Below are 8,082 nucleotides of genomic sequence, written 5' to 3'. Positions count from 1 at the left end.
AGAGAGACAGAAGGAAGAGAGACAGAAGGAAGAGAGACAGAAAGAGAGACAGAAGGAAGGATGAGAAGCAAAGGCAGAATCGTTGCGTCTCGATCTCCCTCAGCTCTCTAGATAAATGATCCAGCCACGCTGAGAAGCTGTTGATGCTGTTAATCTGTGCACTAATCGTGCTAATGCAGTATTTATATTGTACATTATTGGGCTGTGCGCTGGCTAGAAACCGGCGTTACAATACACATCATAATACAGGGGTCACCATTCAACATGTTACAATATATTACAATGATGTAGGCCAGGCAATTCATTGTGATTTTTAAAAATCAAATTTTATGAAAACTGTCATAGTATAAAAACACAACGCTATAAGCATGAAATCAGAGAAAAACAAAGTGTTCTATGCAATCAGAACACTGCGATCTGCATTTAATAGAGGTTTAGAATATGTGTTGTTACAATGTTTGACATTATATTTAAACTAAACACTGAGCAGCATTTACACAGGTGTTCACAATAGTCTGTCCACACTATTCACTATTTATTCTCCTGAAATCAGATTAATACTGAGGGATTACAACTGCTATGTTGAGTAAATCCCCTAAGTATCAACCACAGTGGTAGACACGTCACTCAGAGCATTTATATGAAAGTAAGCTGGCGGTTACCGTCAGCTTACTGCAGGAACCTGATTAATTACACGTAATTACCGGAGGACACAAAGTTTACATCCAGTGTACAAGTAAAGCATTCTCAGCCATGTGTGCATATATATACTGTACATGAGTGCACACAGACTGAGCATTTCTGATGCAGCTTCTACAAGAACACATGAAGAGTTGAGTGAGGGAGAGAAATAAATAATCAGTATTTGTAGGAGTACGTGTTCAAAACAATGAAATGACTCAAACTGAAACTGACACGAAAACTTAAAATAGAAACTTCTGTCAAAATACGTCAGTTTCCACAACTCAACATAGGCTGAAACATTCAGACAGGTTTACACTGTAAGGATACAAAGAGAGTCTCTCTGGTGAGGAAGCAGCATCTTATGGCTCTAACACACCAACAATCATCCATCCGCGGTTCATCACTATGCAGATTATCTGCAGATTCAGTTACCAGGTTACCCCAGTGTATGTAAATGTGCCAGAACCTGATAACACCTTGTTTCTGTTGGTGCATGTAAACTAAGTCACTCACTAGTCAAAAATACGAACCATAATAAAACTGGTGGATACACAATACTAAGAGTCGATGTAAACATTTAAACTAAATCTGGTCGAGTTGACCCGCCGGTGCAGCATGTGTGCCGGTTCGATTCCTTCCTCGCTCGAGCCAAGCCGTCCTCACCAGATGGCACAGCCAACGTCACCGCCGGGATTAGCTATTTCAGACTGTCCTTGGAAGAGTTGAGGTTGGCACCGGCGTGTGAAAAGAGATTTGATGTGACTTTATAGCAGTGGATTGTGGGTAAACCATCGCACAGGACGAGAGAGGAGAAACCTCACCAGTGGAAACTGGTTACCCGATACTCACGCTGATTAGACTCCCACACATTTCACCCTAACCCACATTTCAACAGCGTGTATTCTGTCTCTGATGTGTGTGTGTGTGTGTTTCATGTGTGTTAAGACATGCTTCATATTTTATATGGGTGTAGGCTATGTATGCATGTGGTCGACATCTGTTGGAGCTGTCTCTTGTATGTAGAGTGCATTCTTCTGCATGTGTGCATGTGTGCGTGTGTGTGTGTGTGTGTGTGTGTGTGTACACCCCATCCCCATTGAGCTCCAATGTGATCACTTCCAGACGCACTCTGTGGTGGAGTGGTTTGGCCCCCAGTCGAGGCCCCAAGGCCCCTCTCCTCTCTTTTCCCCCCCGCACCTCTAACCCATTTCAAACTTCCTCCTTTTGTTTGTTCTTGTCCTCCTATCCAGTCTCCCCCTCTTTCTTCCTTTGTCCCCCATAACAACCTCTCTCCCTCCACTCAAGTCAGTCCCTTCTTCACTCCCTCCCTCCTTCATCGCTCCTCAGTCATTCCAGTGGTGCTCCCCCCCCTCCCTCTCCTGGCAGATCCTGGTCATTCCTGACAGCCCACAGGGAGAGACTGGGGGTTTTCCAGACTTTTCCTGCTTAAGCTTCTCTCCCCAAGCCCCGATCCATAGAGAAGCTGGAAAAATGGCTTGACAATAGAGAATCATGATATGAAATATATCCAAGTGCGTTCTACCGTTAGCCTCCACTGCTTTCAAACTTATTGAGCGCTACATTACTTCAGTGTCACTGGCAGCAGGGATTCACCGCTATGTCATACCCCCAATATCATCTGATGCTGATTGTTCACAGGTGTTAATGGGGATTTTATGTCCCATATATCATGCAGTAACTGCACTGTTCAGATCAGCAGAAACAAAGTGACACAGCACCATATGACTGATCACGGTTTCCACATATGTGGCAAGAAAAAAACCTCAGAATGTGCGCGCGGTGACACATTGTGAGTTCAAACCGACTGATTTCTTCTGGGAATATCTGTATTACATTTCAGTTAAAGGATTAACGAGTTTGGTGAGGTGGACTTTTAGGGTGGAAGCGAAACAAAAGAAGTAAGGGAAAGAAGATCCTGCACTTTTAAAATAATATCTTGTCAGCAGTGAAGTAGAAAAGCAGTTTGCTCCTCCGATAAATCACAAAAGCAACGATGTAATGATGTCGACGTAGCAGGCGAACTTCAGTCAGACCTATCGCAGTGATACGTGCATCCAAATGCTCAGCTGGGATGTTCTGTTCTGGTTCACAGATTCATGCAGCTGGTTGCGTCTGTATTTATTTATATAAACACACAAAAAATATTTGTTTAGATACGTGCCAAGCAGGACACGTCTCTGTTCTCTGGTGAAGAAACTACACCAGCTCAAGTAACACATATATCAAAATAATATCAAATAATCGGATTATTTTGTATTCATCAATAAATAGTGTAGTCGATGAGAGGACACCTTCAAACTGTCATATGTGAGAGGCTAGAACCATGAAATGCATTTTTTCTTTGTTTAATGATAAATGTGATCATTAATAGTATTAATCATATTATTAATCATATTATTAATCATATGTAAATAGACCAAGATGTAGTCAGCACTTGTTGGTATTCAGTAATGTAACATCGTATCTAATGCCCTGATAACTGCTCCAGTAACTCTGATCGTGAACTATCTTGGAAACTCTGACACATCGTGAACTATCTTGGAATCTTGGAATCCACAAAAATAAATAAATTAAATAACTTAAAATAAAACTGAGAAGTGCTGTGCTCTGAACAGCGATACAGTGGAAGTGTTGTGGACAGTTGCACAATGAACACACTCTCACACACACTCCAACAGAAGATAAGACGGCTGAATATCACATGTCTTCACAACACACTGAATCAAACCGGGCCTACTCTCCCTTCAGAGCACATCCCTGCTGCTGGTCGCGGTGCCGGTGGGATGCGTAGTGTTGTGTTGCATTGTGACTTTGTTGATCAGCGGCGTTAAAATGACCGATGGATTATGTGCAGGTTCAATAACATCATTATTTTGTCCACAGTTCACAACATGTTTGTACACCAACATCCTCCTGCTTTCAGCTCCCTGAACATAAAATGCCACCTTGTAGCTACATGTCTGGCTTTTTCATCATGGGTTTTATGTGTGTGTGTGTGTGTGTGTGTGCGGGGGGTGTGCATGTGCGCGCGCGTGTGTGTGTGTGTGTGTGTGTGCAGGGAGTGGTTGGTCACTGTGCGTACAGGTCCCAAGTGCTTTATTAGCTGTGACTAGTGGGAGAGGGGTGGCTTACATCATCTGTTATGAAGCCTGGACGTTGGGTTCAAACTATGGCTCAACACAGTTACAATTTACAGCCGTTTACTCTCCTTCTTATCATAATATTAATAAGTTAAGAGCCATAAAAGTCTCCTTAAACAATCATGTTTCATAGGCATGGGTGGACGATGATTCCTGGAAAAGGACTCTTCTGTTTTACAGGATGAGACGCAGAGCAGCCAGTAACACGGAACAGGGTGAATAAAGATCTGTGGGAGAAAATGTCAGGGTGAAGATATGCACACTCTCACACACACACACACACACACACACACACACACAAAGACAACACTGTTTGTACCACAGGAACCTATTCCTGGCTCCAACACAGGAGCTGCAACTGCCACCTTTGGTAAGGAATGAGATCCTTACGTGTGTGTGGTGTGTGTGTGTGTGTGTGTAAGTGAAAGATGGCCGAAGAGACTGAAATATGGACCAACACTGAACATATCGTCCATTTACTGGTCTACCTGTAAACACTGGCGCAGCTACAGGAGACCACGCCTATAACTGAACAACTGACACACACATGCTGTCCTTAAAAGGTGACTTAGCATTCACAACACAGATTTTCCCTGCATGCACACACACACACACACAGCTGAGGAGGAAGCTGTTGCTCCAACAGGCTCAGTGTGTGCGTGCCTGTGTGTTTACTTTTGAATACGAGGTGAATAGTGGCTGCCATTGAGCAGACCAGAGTCCCCGTGCCAGGACTGGCATCCATGAAACCGCTTAACTTTAGTGCAGTTTAACTCAGGGAGGACCGGCTGAGGCCAACAAGCCGATTAGGTTAATGATCCGAAAGTCAAATGAGGCTCTGCAGGTGTGAGCGTTCATTCAGCGCGACCCTAGTCTGAAGTAGACATAGTAGACGGATCGAATCACTTCAGACTGGCTGAATCAATGAATAAACAAACATACAGCAATCAGGAAGACTCAAGAGTCAATGGAAGCTGTGTGATCCCCATCTCAACGTCTCCCCAAACATTTTAAAACTTCTCTTCTTATTCCTGAAGCGGAATCCTCTGTGACCGTCTCTGGACTTCTGTAACAAAGCCCCGAAATCCCTGCGCTGCATTCAGGAATCAATATGCAGTCTCTATGAGAGGAAGGAATGTGGATAATGTTTGTTTTCCTTCAATAGAGCTGCACAGGAGATGTGGCTCAGAGGCTGAGCCAGTGATACACGTTTGTTTGACTTGGCGCGTTGCCTTTAGTGAGGGTGCAAGACTTTAATTAAGTGAATCAAGACTTTTAAGAATTAAGTGAAATTCACAGGATATTAGTCAGCACACCTTTCTATTGTCTTACAGCTGGTTTTTCTCACGATCTTTTACACACAGGACGAGCCGTATGACTCACAGAGGCAAGAAAGAAATCAGCTCTTTCTGCCTTTGCCTCCATTTGTCTCAATCTCAACGTCTGTTTCTCCTCGTTTCTATCTCCCGCTCCGGCCAGAAACACATCTGGCTTTGAGAGGAAAGGAAACAGCCTCGAGCTTTCTCTCGTTAGTCTGTCTCACTTTACCTTCACACACACGGCCACCACGTCCTTCACCAGACAGGGGGACTTTTTGACTTTTGCCGTGTGATTCTCCTGTCCTCTCCCTCCACTTTGTCTTCATCCCTTTCAATCTGTCCTTCTCTACGCGCCCCCTCCCATCCCCGTGTTTCCCTCTGAAATGGTCTGCCGGTAATGGATTCCTCTTTTCGTGTCCTTTGCTGTGGGCCAGAGTCCCCTCTTCCCTCCATCTCTCCTCGTCTTTCTCACTTGTAGTGAGCAGAACAGCACTGGTATGCACCCAACGATATTCTCACTCAAATTCAATCCGTCTCTGCAGAAGCAGAAGCAAAACTGCAGATTCTTTTCTCCACTCGTAGCACTTTGGCAGCATTACAGCCAGACTTTGGTTTGTTATTTAATTATTATAAATCAGAGAATGTTTGAATGTTTTTGAATCGAGCATTGATAAAGTTTGCTTCCACGGACATAAATAAATGAGTAAGTGAGTCTCTTCTTCCCTCTCCGTGCAGACCGCTGGTACAGCACTGTACAGTGAGTGTGTGTGCGTGCATGCTACTCACTGTATTGGAGTTCCAGACTCGCTTGAAGGAGAGCCTCTTCCTCAGGCTCATCCTGCTCTCCTCTCACACAGGAGGAAACACACTGACTGCTCAATCTACATATCTGAGCCTCACAAACACACGTGGAAACAGTCACGCTCACGCTCACATGTGCGCTGACGCTCACAGAGCAGCTACCTATAGGGCAGGAAATTCATGCAGACAGCTGGCTTGTATGGAGCCATGCCTCAGCACATCTGTCTCACACACACACGCACGCACACACGCACACACACACACACCTAAGAATTAGCCTTAACTATCTGCTAAAGTTGCGTTTAGTAGATATACTGTATCTCACTCTTAATACATCATATACGTCTCCTTTTTCTCACACACTCCTCCACACACTAAGCTGACAGACTGACTAGGAAGTTCCATTCTAGTCGCAGACACACACACACACACACACACACTCGGCTCTGTTTCCATAGTGACACGCCCCCATCAGGCTGCAGTTGCAAAGAAGGGGGAGGGAGGAAAGGTCGGACTGCCAATCACGCTGCAGCATAGTCCTCCCCTCTCCACCCTCCACACATCACAGGCAGGTTTATGTCAAACTCAACCGAGTTGGATGTTTTCTATGATTTAGGAAATGAATAGAATGATGAAATGAATAGTCATGAATAGATTCATGTGTTATAAGAGGGAGAGGAGGAGGAGAAAGAAGAGAGTTTACCTTCTAGTGCCGCTTTAAATAAACTGAGGATATTTTCTGCAGGTTTGTTAAAAGGTCAACTGGAGTAAACAAAGTCTCTCTCTCTCTCTCTCTCTCTCTCTCTCTCTCTCTCTCTCTCTCTAATTTCCTGTTTTAGCAAAGTTCCTTCTACACCTTGTCCTCTGAAGTCTGTCTTTTTGATGCCACACTGCCTCCATCTGTGATGACTTACTGGTGTGTACTGTACATTACATTACATCTACAATATTGTATATATTGTAGAGAGAAAGCCAAAACATTTTCATAGCATTGTTTCACACATGATATTATGCATCATCTTCCTTACAAACCAGTGATTCCACTTGTCCCCCCTCTGAACTGGACTCTACAGCTGTAGTGAATCTAAATGTTTTTCAACTGCATATAAAACAGTCCAGTTATTGAAATCGTTTTTTTGTTGTTGTGTTTTGTACGGGTTTATTTTGGGTTTCTTGCCCCGTAGAATCACATCAGAGGGCTCAGCAGCACCTCTATAAGCATTATATGTCCACTACAGTTCCCCCCCATTATTTCTAATGAAGAAGTGCCACTTTGAAGACCACTGACCCAAACCAGACATGTTCACTGCCCTCTTTTCAGAACCACAAGCGCCATTTGAGGCCATAGAGCTGAAAACGCAGCGCTGTATTGTTGTTAAAGCTAATGTCAACGTCCTCGTATCATAGCAACATCAGGGATGGCTCCAGCACTAAGCCCCCCCCACTAACACTAACAGAGTCCTAATTACCAGAGCTTCTAACACAGCGGAGCCCCCCGGTGGACCCCTACTTTATAAAACCTGGTTCAACTTAAATCTAAAACACCTGAAGAGCCAGTAAACCTCGGGAGCTTCACTTCAGAGCAGCACGCTGGTTTCTCTCTGACAGGCGAGAGGACGAGTAGAGTAACCAGCCCTAAACATCTCTGTCAGCGGAGGGGAAGAGAGAGAAACCCGGGCGTCACACAGGATGAGAGGGATATGACAAAGTCTAAATGGGCTAAATCCACATCCTGATGAGAAGAGGAAGAGATGAGAGAAGAAGAAAAGAGGAGAGGAGAGATGTGTCATCTCTCTCTCTCTCTGTCTAATCTTCTGCTCTGCAGATATCAGATGACAGTAACACGACTGCACACAAACCACATATATCTACACAGCTGAAAGATGCATTGTTAGCTCAACACGTGTGTTTACGACCCACAAGTATACGCTTGAATTATTGTTTATTGCCTTAAGTGGGTGATATTAGGCTCCAGTCATTATTAGTCACAGTGATATCTTTGTTGGTTATTTCTAACTGGTGACTGCTCTTTGACTGATTTGCAGCATTAAAGGGTTATTAGCTACCTCGCTATAAACAATCTAAACATTTCTATGATCTCATTGTAAGACAGGATG

General features: G+C 44.1%; 1 protein-coding gene across 2 annotated transcripts in view; it reads right to left on the bottom strand.

Annotated features, from left to right (window-relative positions):
* rgs12b (regulator of G protein signaling 12b) overlaps positions 1 to 8,082 on the bottom strand; it is a 44,017-nt gene that overhangs the window by 12,665 nt on the left and 23,270 nt on the right. The window lies entirely within an intron of this gene.

The sequence above is a fragment of the Anarrhichthys ocellatus genome, unplaced genomic scaffold (assembly GCF_004355925.1).
Source record: "Anarrhichthys ocellatus isolate YVR2014 unplaced genomic scaffold, GSC_Weel_1.0 scaffold31, whole genome shotgun sequence".
Lineage (NCBI taxonomy): Eukaryota > Metazoa > Chordata > Actinopteri > Perciformes > Anarhichadidae > Anarrhichthys > Anarrhichthys ocellatus.
Note: the sequence above shows the minus strand (reverse complement) of the source record. Positions and strands in the feature narration are given on the sequence as shown.